The following is a 13,707-nucleotide window of genomic DNA, read 5'->3' on the forward strand; positions in this document are numbered from 1 at the left end:
TTATTACTTACAGATATCTATAGAAGATTTCCAAATTTTCCCAAGGGAAAATCTTTGGGGTTAAAAGTATATAGACATATTTAAAAATTTGCAATATGGTACTTGAGTTTAGACTCTAAGGTTTAAAAAAATCATGTCTAGCAAAAAGAGGCCCATCATTTGAAAGTTGCAAGTAGTGTTTTATCTCCAGAATGGACACTTTATCTCACATTAATGCTGACTGTTTCTCTGGCTTGAGAAAATCACCAGAATATAAATGTTAAGCATTTTAGCTTGGTAATCAATTATGTGGTTGAGCTGTGTCTCTGAGTTGTTTAGCTTTTGTGTCACCCCTGCAGAGATGGATGGTTAGCAATTGGTTGTGACTGTTGATTGGTTTTGGTTTGGATATAGAGTGATGAGAAGGTATGTAAGCAGGAGACTGCACAGTGCAGAAACTGGAAGAGATTTTGTGGGCTCTGGACATTGAGCAATGGAGGAAAGGAAGAGGGAAAATCATGTGGAATTAGGGGAAAGGGCTTTTCTTATTACATCGCATCAAGCCTAGTACCTCCTTAGTATTCTTGGAAATTGAAACAACAGGAGAAAACACCATTGCCAAATCCAAAGCCCATTTTCTAAGGGATACTATCAGCACCTTAAACAAGCATCCAGTGCAATACGCATTGGCCAGGGGACAGAAGCAGAAGAGGAAAAATATGGCAAGCACTTCATGTTAACCAGTGGATGGACTAGTTGGTGAGCACATGTGAATACATTCCTGTTAGGGACCTCCAGAAAAACTCAGCAGGTACTTTACAAAGTTCTTGGTGCTGAGATCTTACATTCAAACTGTGAAAGCTTGAGCCATAATAATTTGGGCATCAAAAGCAAATGTGACCTCATTTTATGTGATCTCACAGGCTGGTAAATCCAGGACATAGGAGCAGTATATATTAATAATTTAGGATTCTTTTAAAAATATTAATACTTCTTCATTCTACTCATATTCACATTAGCAAATTCTCTTTTAAAAACAATCCCCAAATCAGAATGGCTAAGGAAAGTCCTAGCTAGACATCTGCGCTAGAGAGCAATCTGGCCAGATTTGAGCAAAAGGACACAATGCGGTGGAGGCAGGTCTCTAGAAAGAAAATAATGGAACTGATGAATGATTTGATCTGTCTGAGAGTTGGAAACAATTACTGCCAGACATTTAACAGATCTGTTAATGCATTAGGAACAAATGCAGGATATATATAGAAAATTAAGCCAATGAAAGAAAAGGAAATAACTGACTCCAAGAAAACAAAAAGTCTACTTGAGGGCAGATAATCACTGTATATTACTTGACTCGGCAGTAAGCAATATTTGTAGTCATAATAGGGTAAATATTAAGTACTGGTTTAAATGAAAATCATAATTCTATTAAGAAAGAGAGTAAGAAAGAAATTCTCAACGACCATAATGGGAAATCAGTAAATACTCTCTAAAGTTAGTAAACTAAGAAACAATAGTATAAGCTTATTATCTGGGAATATAAAGGTAATTATCAAACGATGCATGCTAAAATGGTAAAAGTGGCTGCCTTAGGGGATAAGAGTTGGAGAGGTGACCCAGGGTTTCACTCTGTTACCCAGGCTGGAGTGCTGTGGCATGATCATAGCTCACTGCAACCTCCATCTCGCAGGCTCAAGCCATCGTCCCACCTCAGCCTCCCAGGTAGCTAGGACTACAGGTACACACCAGCATACCCAGCTCATTTTTGTATTTTTTGTAGAGACAGGGTTTCGCCATGTTGCCCAGCAGGTCCCGGATTTAAGCAATCTGGCTGCTTCAACCTCCCAAAGTGCTGGGATTACAGGCATGAGTCACCACGCCTGGCCAAAAAAATGTTTTAAAAAAAGAGCTGCTTTTGATGATAAAGGTATTTTGTAATATTTGATTGTTTACATATAAACTTTACTTTGATAAAAATAAATTTTAAATAACATCTTAAGATATATGTCATATATAAAAAACCAAAACCATTATTGAGCACCTACTATTTCTAAAACACTGTGCTATTTGATAAGAAAGTATTTAAATTGCATAATCTCTTGGCTTCCTTCCACCTCTAAAATTCTTTAGCTTTTAAATTCTTTGCTTTGATTTTTAAAGATGGATACAAAGAATGCAGGTTATAGATTATCAGTCTAACACTGTGAGAAATACAAAAAAAGGAAAACTTTATTTCCTCCCTATATGAACATGATCACAGAAAATACACTTCACTATTTAAATGGATAGATTTTTGAGAGGTCGGTCATACGCTCGTTATGGGTATATCATAATTTTGGCTAGATCCACTGGTAACCTCCTGCTGCATAATTACAGTCGTGCATCACTTAATAGTGGAGATACGTTCTGAGAAATGCATCATTAGGCAATGTTGTGGTTGTGCGAACATCACAGTGCCCTTACACAAATGTTTATGGTACAGCCTACTACACACCTCAGCTATTACGGTATACAGCCTGGTGCTCCTAGGCTACAAACCTGTACATGTTACTGTACTGAATACTGTAGGCAGTTGTGACCCAGTGATACATATTTGTGTAGCTAAACATATCCAAACATAAAAAGGGTACAGTAAAAATAAGATGTAAAAGATGAAAAATGTATGGGGCACTTGCCATGAACGGAGCTTGCAGGACAGGAGGTTGCTCTGGGTGAGTCAGTGAGTGAGTGGTGAGTGAATGTGAAGGCCTGAGACACTGCTTTACATTACTGTGGCCTCCATAAACACCCTACACTTCAGCTACACTGATTCTTTTTTAACTTTCTTTCCTCAATAATAAAGTAACTTTAGCTTACTGTAACTTTTTTACTTTATAAACTTTTAAACTTTTTAAACTTTTTCACTCTTAATAATACTTAACTTAAAATAAGAACACACTATACGGCTGTACAGAAATAGTTTTTCTTTATATCCTGATAAGCTCTCTTATATTAAAAAAAAATTTTTTTTTTTTTTTTTGCTTTTTAAACTTTTCTGTTAAAAACTAAGACTGAAGTACACACATTAGCCTAGGCCTACACAGGGTGAGGATCATTGTCACTGTCTTTCCCCTCCACATCTTGTCCCACTGGAACGTCTTCGGGGGCAATAACACAACTGGAGCTGTCATCTCATGTGACAAAGCCTTCTTCTGGAATACCTCTTGAAGGACTCGCCTGAGGCTGTTTTATAGTTAATTTTTTTTTAACAAGTAGAAGGAGCACACTCTAAAATAATGATTAAAAAGGGTACTACAGTGAATACATAAGCCAGTGACATCGTCATTTATATCATTACCAAGCTTACATACTGTACATCATTACCTGTGCTATACTTTTTTTTTTTAAGACAGTCTTGATCTATCACTCAGGCTGGAGTGCAGTGGCATGAGCTCAGCTCACTGCAACCTCTGCCTCCTGGGTTCAAGCAATTCTCATGTTTCAACCTCCCAAGTAGCTGGGATTACAGGAATGTGCCACCATACCCAGCTAACGTTTATATTTTCAGTAGACATGCATTTCACCATGTTAGCTAGGCTGGTCTCAAACTCCTGACCTCAGGTGATCCACCCTCCTTAGCCTCCCTAAGTGCTGGGATTACAGGCATGAGCCACTGTGCCCAGCCTATCTGTGCTATACTTTTAGTAAGACTGGCAGAGATAGGTTTGTTTACACCGGCATCACCACAAACACTTGAGTGGTGCATTGCACATCATAATAATAGTAATAACACATCACATTATAATGGCTATAATATCACTAAGCAATAGAAACTTTTCAGTTCCATTATAATCTTATGGGATCACCGTCACATATGCAGTCTGTCATTGACCAAAACATCATTACGTGATGCATGACTGTAATTACCCCAAAACTTAGTGGCTTAAAACAAGCCACATAAACAATAATAAACATTTATCATCTCTCATGGCCTCTATATGTTAGGAATTTGGAAATAGCTTAACTGACTCAAAGTCTCTCAAGAGGTGAGACAGGCAAGGTGTCAGTCAAGGCTGTAGTTATCTAAAAGCTTGGCTGGGGCTAAAGGATTTATATTCAAGGTAGATTTTACCCATGAGTGGCATGTCAGTGATTGGTTTTTGTGGGAGGCCTCAGTTCCTCTCCAGGTGTGCCTCTTTGCACAGCTGCTTGAGTGTCCTCACAACATGGCTGCTGGATGCCCCCAAGAGTGAGTGATCTGAGAGAGAAATGGGGAGAGATGGTAATGGAGACAGGAGGGAGGGAGGGAAAAAGAAGAGGGGAGAAAGAGAAAAAGACAGAGAGAAAGAGAGAGAGAGAGAGATTGAGCACATACCAGACAGAAGCTATCCTTTTTATGACCTAGAGACAGAAGTCATGTAGTATTAATTCCACCACATTTTATTCATTAGAAGCAAGTCATTTAATCTGGCTCACATTCAAGGGGAGTAGAATTAGATCCCACCTTTTGAAGGGAGGCTTATCAAAGAATTCGAAGGTGTATTTAAAACTACCTCATTCCACTCTCTGGCCACAAATTATTTATATTCCTCCTAAATGCAAAACACCCTCACCCCTACCAAGACTGCCCCAAAAGTCTCATCCATTTATAGCATCACTTAAAAGTCTAGGATTTTGGCCGGGCACGGTGGCTCAAGCCTGTAATCCCAGCACTTTGGGAGGCCGAGACGGGTGGATCACGAGGTCAGGAGATCGAGACCATCCTGGCTAACACGGTGAAACCCCGTCTCTACTAAAAAAATACAAAAAACTAGCTGGGCGAGGTGGCGGGCGCCTGTAGTCCCAGCTACTCGGGAGGCTGAGGCAGGAGAATGGCGTGAACCCGGGAGGTGGAGCTTGCAGTGAGCTGAGATCTGGCCACTGCACTCCAGCCTGGGCGACAGAGCGAGACTCTGTCTCAAAAAAAAAAAAAAAAAAAAAAGTCTAGGATTTTGTTGCTTAGATGAACTGGTGGATGAGGCTCCTCATGTATACTTTCTCCAAATCTGAAGAACTGTGAACTTAACAGACAAGTTCCTGTGTTCCTCACACGCTCAATGTAAAATGGCAAGACAAGCATAGGATACTTGCTATTCTTCCCATTCCAAAAGGGGAAAACAGGAGGTTCAGAGGAGTCACTAGCCACCAGCAAGTCTGAAATCCATCAGGCACATATTGTTAGTTCCTTTATTAGAACTCAAAGCATAGAAACTATTCAACATAACTCTGTTTGTATTGTTTTGTTTTTGAGACAGGGTTTGGCTCTGTCGTCCTGGCTGGAGTGCAGTGGCACCATCTCAGCTCATTGCAACCTTCACCCCCCAGGCTCAAGGGATCCTCCAGTCTCAGTCCCCTAAGTAGCTGGGACCACAGACACATGCCACCACGGCTGGCTAACTTTTGTATGTTTTGTAGAGACAGGGTTTTGCCATGTTGCCCAGGCTGGTCTCAAACTCCTGGACTCAAGTGATCCACCCACCTCAGCTTCCCAAAGCACTGGGATTACAGGTATGAGCCAGTCTGCCAGCCAATTCAACATAGCTGTTGCTTCTACCTTCTCAGTCATCTTTCCTTTTCCATGAAAGTCTGTGTTTGTGGCTGAGCAGTTTGAACAGACTGCTTCATGCCTGTACATGTTTTATAGTCCAAAGGTTTACTTTCCTTTTTTATATCTGTTCCTTTCAGTCCAAGCTGGTTGTGCTTCTGCTAATACAATTCCCTTAAAAACCAAATGAGTCTTTCATGAATTTTATCAAGTTTCACATCATTAGGCAAAAGACTTAGCCACAAATCTTTGAGAAAAGCCCTTCTGTACCTTTGGGTTTCTGCTAAGGTGGCTGAGAGACAACAGCCTTAAGTTTCTGAGAAGCCCTTCTTGTTTGACTGAATGGCTTTTTAAGGCACTTCCTAGATCTTCTGAGGTTATAGCAAAGACATTATAGTCACATCTTGGCTTAATTTTTAGACTCTATTTTTCTGATTATGCCCTGGATTTAGTTTTTGCCAGAAATCCATATCTTAACTTTAGCATCATTTGCTATAGAAGAGGCTGGAAATTTTCAAACCCAACAATCCCCATAGTACCAGTCCATGGCTCAGGGGTTGGGGACCCCTATTGTAGATGATGGCGTTGCTAAATTTTTGCCACCACCATAGCAAGTATCACCCTTCTTCTAGTTTCCAATCACATTTTCTTCATGCTCCTTTAAGCCTTTACTGCAACCTTCTCACAGGCCACTGGGCTTCTAATAAGAGTCTTTACAGGGACCTTTGGTCTTTTATTATTCTCAAAGTCCTCCCAACTTCCTCCTACTAATCAGTTCCAAAGCCACTCCCACATTTTCAGGTTTTTGTTATGGTAGCACCAAATTTCTAGGAACCAAACTCTGTATTAGTTACATGTTGCTGCATCACAAATTAACCTAAAACTTAGCGGCTTAAAACAAGAATGCATATTTATTATCTCATTCCTTTTCTCTGGGTCAGGAATTCAGGAACCCTCTGGCTTGGCAATTCTGGCTCAGGGTTTCTCTTGAGGTTCAATAAGATGACTGCAGACCACCAATTTCTTCCTTATTTCTTTTCTTCTTTATTTTATTTTATTTACATGCTACTTACACAAACAACCCCAAACTCTCCACCAGTTTTGTAACTTTCCTCTCAGTACATTCAGACACATAGACTAACACTAGTCTATTAATTCTGTATTCTTAAAGAAATATCTTCAGGAACTTTCCGACGCTCTAATTGGGACTGAGTTGCTATTTAAACCCACTGCACAGCTGTCATCCTGAAAACTCTCTTCATGAGGATATTCTCAATCTCTCTCATTGGATTCCTTGTTTGCTGAATCTCATGAATTTCCCATTTCTTGGTTTTACTCCTTCATCTTGGTGGACAACATCCTTCAATAATTTTCAGAGAAGGAAGTATGGGGGATGAACTTTTCAAAACCTTGTTTATCTAAAAATGTCTGTATTCATCCTTCACAATGAGCTAATTGTTCGGCTAGGTAATAATTCTAGCTTAGAAGTCACTTTTTTTCCCTCAGAATTTTAAAGTCATTGTTCCATTGTATTCTGACTTTTAGAGGTGCTGGTGAGTAACGTAATGACATCCTAATTTTTGAAATTTGTATAAAACCTGCTTCTCTCTCCTCCTCACCACAACTTCAAAGAGTCCAAGAATTTCTTTTTGTCCTGAAATTTCACAGTGATACCACTTGGTGGAGGTCTGTTTTCACCCATTACACTAGTCATTTGGTGGATCCTTTCACTCTGTAAATTTTCTTAAATTATTTCTTTAATGATTTCCTTCCCTCTGCTTTTCTCTCTGGAATGCCTATTGTTCTAAAGTTGAACCTATTTTTGTTTTCTGTCTTATATACCACCTCTTTGAACTTTTACTTTCTGGGAGATTTTTTTCAACTTTATTTAAAAACCCTTCTACTTAGTTGGTCCCTCAATTTCCAAAAGCTTACTATTTTTCTTGTTCTCTGAATTTTTTTAAATATCCTGTTCTTGTTGGGCGGATGCAATACCTTTTCTTATCTCTCTGAATATACTAAGAATTTTAGGAAGTTTACTTATCCCTGTAAGTCTTCCTCTAGGTGGCTTTTTTGTCTGTTTTTTAAAGTCTCAGTCTTCCATATTAAATGCTTTCCTCATGCGTCTAATCTTTTTGAGCATGTACAGTGTTTTAGTACCTGACTCTTGGAGTTGTTAGGACAAGACAGAGGTAATAATTACATTACACAGCATTGTGAATGTGTTCTATGCGGATGAAGTGTACATTTTAGTTAATATTATGTTATGTGAATTTCACCTCAATTTTTTAAGGGGTTTGTTTCTGCAAGTTAGACTTTCTGCCATCCCAACCACAATATCTATTCATATGTTCTTCACTTTATTTATTTATTTATTTATTTATTTAGAGACAAAGTCTCACTCTGTCACCCAGGCTGGAGTGCAGTGGCATGATCTCGGCTCACTGCAACCTCTGCCTCCCGGGATCAAGCAATTCTTGTGCCTCAACCTCCTGAGTAGCTGGGATTACAGGCATGAGTCAGAACACCTGGCTAATTTTTGTATTTTTAGTAGGAACGTGGTTTCACCATGTTGGCCAGGCTGGTCTCAAAACTCCTGACCTCAGGTGATCCGCCCACCTCGGCCTCCCAAAGTTCTGGGATTACAGGCATGCACCACTGTTCCTGGCCCTTTCTTTATTTTTAATGGAGAATCCCAAAATTCTTGTTCTGTAAAATAGGAAGTATTTTTATTTCATAGTAAAAGAAATGGTTCACTTTTAGGAGCAACACTGTCAGTTTTTACAACAATAGTCAGAAACGTGATCTTGTCTTGGGCATTTGATCTGTGAGTAAGAAGATGAACCTAAGCTGGACATCATTCAGGTCCAATGGATAAAGCTTCACCATCCCCTTTCTGTACCTTCTACATCTTTCATATTCAGGACTACTCGATTCAAGGGGTTCTGAAGGGCTAGGATGATCCAGAAGCACTGAAAAGTTATTTATCATTAAAGAAAGATTTGATTGTACCCAGAGCTATTGTAGGCTGCAGACCATACCATACGTGTTAGAAATATTTCCAACATGGCTTAAAACTAAAAGAGTTTCTCAGGCCGGGCGTAATCCCAACACTTTCGGAGGCCAAGATGGGAGGATCTCTTGAGGCCAGGAGTTCAAGACCAGCCTGCCCAACATGGTGAAACCCTGTCTCTACTAAAAATACAAAAAAAAATAGCCAGATTATGCCTGTAATCCCAGCACTTTGGGAGGCTGAAGTGGTTGGATCACTTGAGGTTAGGAGTTTGAGACCAACCTGGTCAACATGGTGAAACCCCATCTCTACTAAAAATACAGAAAGTAGCCAGGCATGGTGATGGGTACCTGTAATCCCAGCTACTCAGGAGGCTGAGGCACGAGAATCACTTGAACCTGGGAGGCAGAGATTGCAGTGAGCCAAAATTGCACCACTGCACTCCAGCCTGAGAGGCACAGTGAGACTTGGTCTCAAAACAAAACAAAAAAAGGTTGGGGAGGGTTCTGGCCTAATTCCCACCTAACCTGACATTTAAATTTGTTTGCATACTTCGGCTTCCAAGTGTTTTGGTTACAAGATATTTTCTTGTGCACTGGAATCCTCAAAAGAGTAAAAATACTTTTTTGAAGCCTGTAAGCTTCCTTTCTGCTTCTCAAGAAGTTGTGGTAAGTGAGAGGGTTCAAGTCCTGGCTCTACTACTAGTTAGGTGGTGACCAAATATCAAGTCACTTACCCTTCTCAGCCTCAGCTTCTACAACTGTAAAATGGGGATGATAACCAGGCAGAGTTGGTGTGAAGAGTTAATATAATACTATGCCAAAGGACTGTACAAATGTCAGAGATTTTTATTACCTACTCCAGCGCTTTACAAATAGTAGGTGTTAAGTTAATGTTTGTTTAATTGAATTATATAATGATCTTGGGAATATAAAGCTAATTTTACTTTGCATTGATTGAATTAAACCAGGCTATTTCTCTAGGAAATTAAGTTTCAGGGAACAAACTAAATCTCTGGTATGCTAGAATTTTTGGAGTAAGTTATGTTATAACAGAGTTATGCTGTATTTACTGCAAATGCTACTAATGAGATATTCTAATGGGAAGGAAATTATGTGTTCTTTTTCCAAAAGAAAAAATGAAACTTTCTCCCACAACTAGAACCATTTTGTAAGCCACATCTTTGTGTTTGCAGAACTCCCTAAAAATGTGAAAAAGTTCATGCATCCCAGCAGGTGAGAAGTTTATTTCTTTTCCCTGACAGGTATATTAATCACTATTATTATCAGCTCAGTAAGTCCTTGACCTCATAGGGAGATGTGTGCAGCTGCTGGCTTTGGAGAGGGAAATGTATGTTGGAGCAAAGTGTTGCTATCCACTGCTTTACTGCCTAATAAGGAAAGCCAGCATCTGTCCAGAAGGTAGAATTTCAGGATCCCAGATGAGGCAGCCATGGTAGCTAAAATGCCCATCATTAGTGTCATGCGCCTCCATGTGAAGAGACCACCAAACAGGCTTTGTGTGAGCAACATGGCTGTTTATTTCACCTGGGTACAGGTGGGCTAAGTCTGAAAAAGAAATCAGCGAAGGGAGATAAGGGTGGGGCCGTTTTATAGGATTTGGGTAGGTAAAAGAAAATTCCAGTCAAAGGGGGGTTGTTCTCTGGCGGGCAGGAGTAGGAGTCACAAGGTGCTCAGTGGGGGAGTTTTTTGAGCCAGGATGAGCCAGGCACAAGATAATGTCATTGCTTAAGGCAAGGACCGGCCATTTACACTTCTTTTGTGGTGGAATGTCATCAGTTAAGGCGGAGTAGGGCATTTTCACTTCTTTTGTGATTCTTCAGTTACTTCAGGCCATCTGGGCGTATATGTGCAAGTCACAGGGGATGCGATGGCTTGGCTTGGGCTCCGAGGCCCGACAATTAGAATTATTCCTTGGGGTTTAATAGAGTCTTTAGAAATGCCCTACTAAAATGTAGATGTTGTCAAATGCTACCTTAACACAGATATCTTTAAAAACTGGTGCATGATCATGGCAGATACCAAGGGAATAGGATCTTGGATCACAGACAAAAAGACAGAAGAAATTTCAGCTCTGGGGAGGCCAAGATCAGATACATTATTTGAGAAACCTAAGATGTGAAGAGAGCTTTGGGTATCCCAAGGAGCTAAGATTAATGGAAATGGAGGCAACAATCATCCAAGGCCGTATCACAAGCCTCCTTAACCCAGGATTCCTCATGTAATTCATTTAAAACATAATCAATTTGCAGTTATGAAATAACAGGTGATAGAACTAGCAAAAGGAAAGGTAATTTTTTTAGAGGCAAAGTCTCTGTCACCCAGGCTGGGGTACAATGGTGCAATCACAGCTCACTACAGCCTTGAACTCCTGGACTCAAGTGATGTTCCCACCACAGCCTACTGAGGGCCTGGGACACAGGCACCATGGCTGGCTAAATTTTTGATTTTGTAGAGACGGGGTCTCACCATGTTGCCCAGACTGGTCAACACAGGTTGCTTCTGGCTACAAGTGATCCCCCCGCCTCAGCCTCCCAGAGTACTATAATTACAGGTGAGAGCCACCACACCCAGCCAAAAAAGTATTTTAACCCAAGTACTTATTAGGCATCTATCAACAGGAGACTGGCATTACTCAATGGAGTATGTGACCTTCATCCTACAGGATCATATAACTCTTGAAGAATCTCTTCCCTCCCATTTTTTCTTGCTACTATCTCTTCTCCCTCTGAACAAGAAACTCAATAAAAATTTCATTTCCAATTTTGTATGCCTATTGCTCTCTCTCTTATGAAATTACTGACAAGTCAGAAGTGGTCAAAGATTTACCAGAAGTATCAATAAGAGATGTACAGATAGATGGCAGGTATGGAAAATGAAAAGTTCACAAGCCAAATACAAGTACATACAATTATCTACTCATACATAATTACAAGTAGATAATTAACCTCCTACAGGGAGGAGTTGTGAACAATAGTTACTCAATAATAATTCAACATTGCCAAACTCTGAGTTTGATGTTCTGCAATGGGCATCCAAAATCAAGTTAGGAAGAAAAGCAGGGAAGTGTCTTAACCAGAAGGACAAATTGCAGAAGGGTGATTTTCACTTCTGCTTCAGAATTATTTGCTTTCTCCAAATTAAAATGGAATATACCCCCTCTTAACATATATTTATATCCAAGAAGGCTATAATACTGGAAATGGAAGAATTCCTGACTAGAAGGCAAAATTAATTTCTAGACTTCATATTCATGTTAATGTAGTTGACAAATGTAGTAAAAGCAAGAGACTTTTAAAAATTATGCTGTGTTTTGGAATTGTAAACAGCTTTAGCAAGAGGAGTTTAGAAATAAGGACAAATGAACCTCCAGTGAATACCAAGCAGACAGTTCAGAATAAGATCAGCTGTTACCACAGATGTAAGTAGACATAACTGGGTCTTTACACCTTTTATCGGCAGGTATATTTGTTTGGTTTCATACAGCAATGAGTACAGAAATCTAAAAGCAGACTTGTTAGTCTATCATGCCTTCCTCTAAACTGTATTATGTACTTTCCCATATTATTTCATATAAATGTATTCATTAAACCTAGGAAAATATTTTTTGGTGGTAGAAATCAAAATGTCATTTATCCTCAAATAGCTCAAATTTAGAGTGTTTAAAATATATTAAATATTTCAGGCCTAGGCCAGGCACAGTGTCTCATGCCAGTAATCCTAACACTTTGAGAGTTGAGGTGGGTGGATCACTTGAGCTCAGGAGTTTGAGACCAGCCTGGCCAACATGGTGAAACGCTGTCTCTACAGAAAATTCAAAAATTAGTTAGGCATAGTGGTGCGCACCTGTAGTCCCAGCTACTTGGGAGGATGAGGTGAGAGGATCACTTGAGGCTCGGAGGCAGAAGTTGCAGTGAGTCGAGATCATGCCACCGCACTCCAGCCTGGGTGACAGAGTGAGACCTTGTCTAAGAAATATATATATATATGTGTGTGTATATATATTTATATACATATAATATATATGTAAAATATGTAATATATAAGTATATATTATATATTATATATTATATATATTTTTTCAGGTCTAGTTACAGTCAGACTTCATCTTTCATATATTCAAGGATTCATTCCTTCAACACACATACATTTGTTAAAGTAACTCTCATATTGATTATGAGCATGTGTCAGAGTTTTATTCCAAACTTGTATCAAAATAAGAAACATTCTCAAAAGTCCAATTCAAAGAATCCTTCTTACAAACACTTTTTATAGGGAAAAAATCAGCAGATAAATTATTAAACTAGATTTTTTTCAGAAGGAAAACAATATCTAGTTAAGGATGATAGCCTCTTTGCCTTATTGGTTAAAGGTCTTAGACTAGTTTCAAGAGTAATAATCAGCCAAGTGGGTTTCCCGAGATGGTCTTTTAAGCTCATTACTCTCTTAGAAAATTGCTCAAGTATTTTATCAGGAAAAGAATTACTTCCCGAGGAAAAGCAGCTAGTCATATCAGACCACAAAGTTCTGACCCTACAAAGGCTTGGGACCCTTTTATTTCTCGCATTTATTGGGGGCTGCTTATGCCATGCTAAGGAACTCAAGCTTTACCTTCTAGGCAATGGAGAACTATTGACAGGGTTTAAGCAGGCATATGCCCTGATCAAATTTGTATTTTTAAAATATCATTTTCTCCAATATTTAGTATTGACTGAGGTGGATGAGGCTGGAATTCCAGGAATAGGATGGCCTTAACTTTTGAAAATCAATCAGTGTAATTCACCATATTCATGAAATAAATAGTATGATCATTTTATAGATGAATAAAAAGTACTTGGCAAAATTCATTACCCATTTATGATTTTTAAGAAAACAAAACTCAGCAACTAAGAATAGAAAAGAACTTCCTCAATCTGATAGAGGGTGTCATAAAAAAATCATAGCTACCCCCATAAATAATGGTGAAATACTAAACACCTTCTCTCTAAGATGGGGAGAGAGGCAAAGACGTCCACTCTCACGCCTTCCAATCAACATTGCACTGGCACTCTTACCCAGTATAAGAACACAACAAAAAGTTAAAAGGCATACATATTGGTGAAAGAAGTAAATAGTGTCTTTGGCAGATGACA

General features: G+C 39.2%; 1 protein-coding gene and 1 long non-coding RNA gene across 6 annotated transcripts in view; one reads left to right on the top strand and one right to left on the bottom strand.

Annotated features, from left to right (window-relative positions):
- Positions 1–13,707, bottom strand: part of LOC139357080 (uncharacterized) — a 128,124-nt gene that overhangs the window by 81,723 nt on the left and 32,694 nt on the right. The gene's annotated exons all lie outside the window — the stretch shown is intronic.
- The window catches only part of LOC105492548 (aminocarboxymuconate semialdehyde decarboxylase), a 64,419-nt gene that overhangs the window by 34,885 nt on the left and 15,827 nt on the right, over positions 1–13,707 (top strand). The gene's annotated exons all lie outside the window — the stretch shown is intronic.

This window comes from Macaca nemestrina, chromosome 11, assembly GCF_043159975.1.
Source record: "Macaca nemestrina isolate mMacNem1 chromosome 11, mMacNem.hap1, whole genome shotgun sequence".
Taxonomy (NCBI): Eukaryota; Metazoa; Chordata; class Mammalia; order Primates; family Cercopithecidae; genus Macaca; species Macaca nemestrina.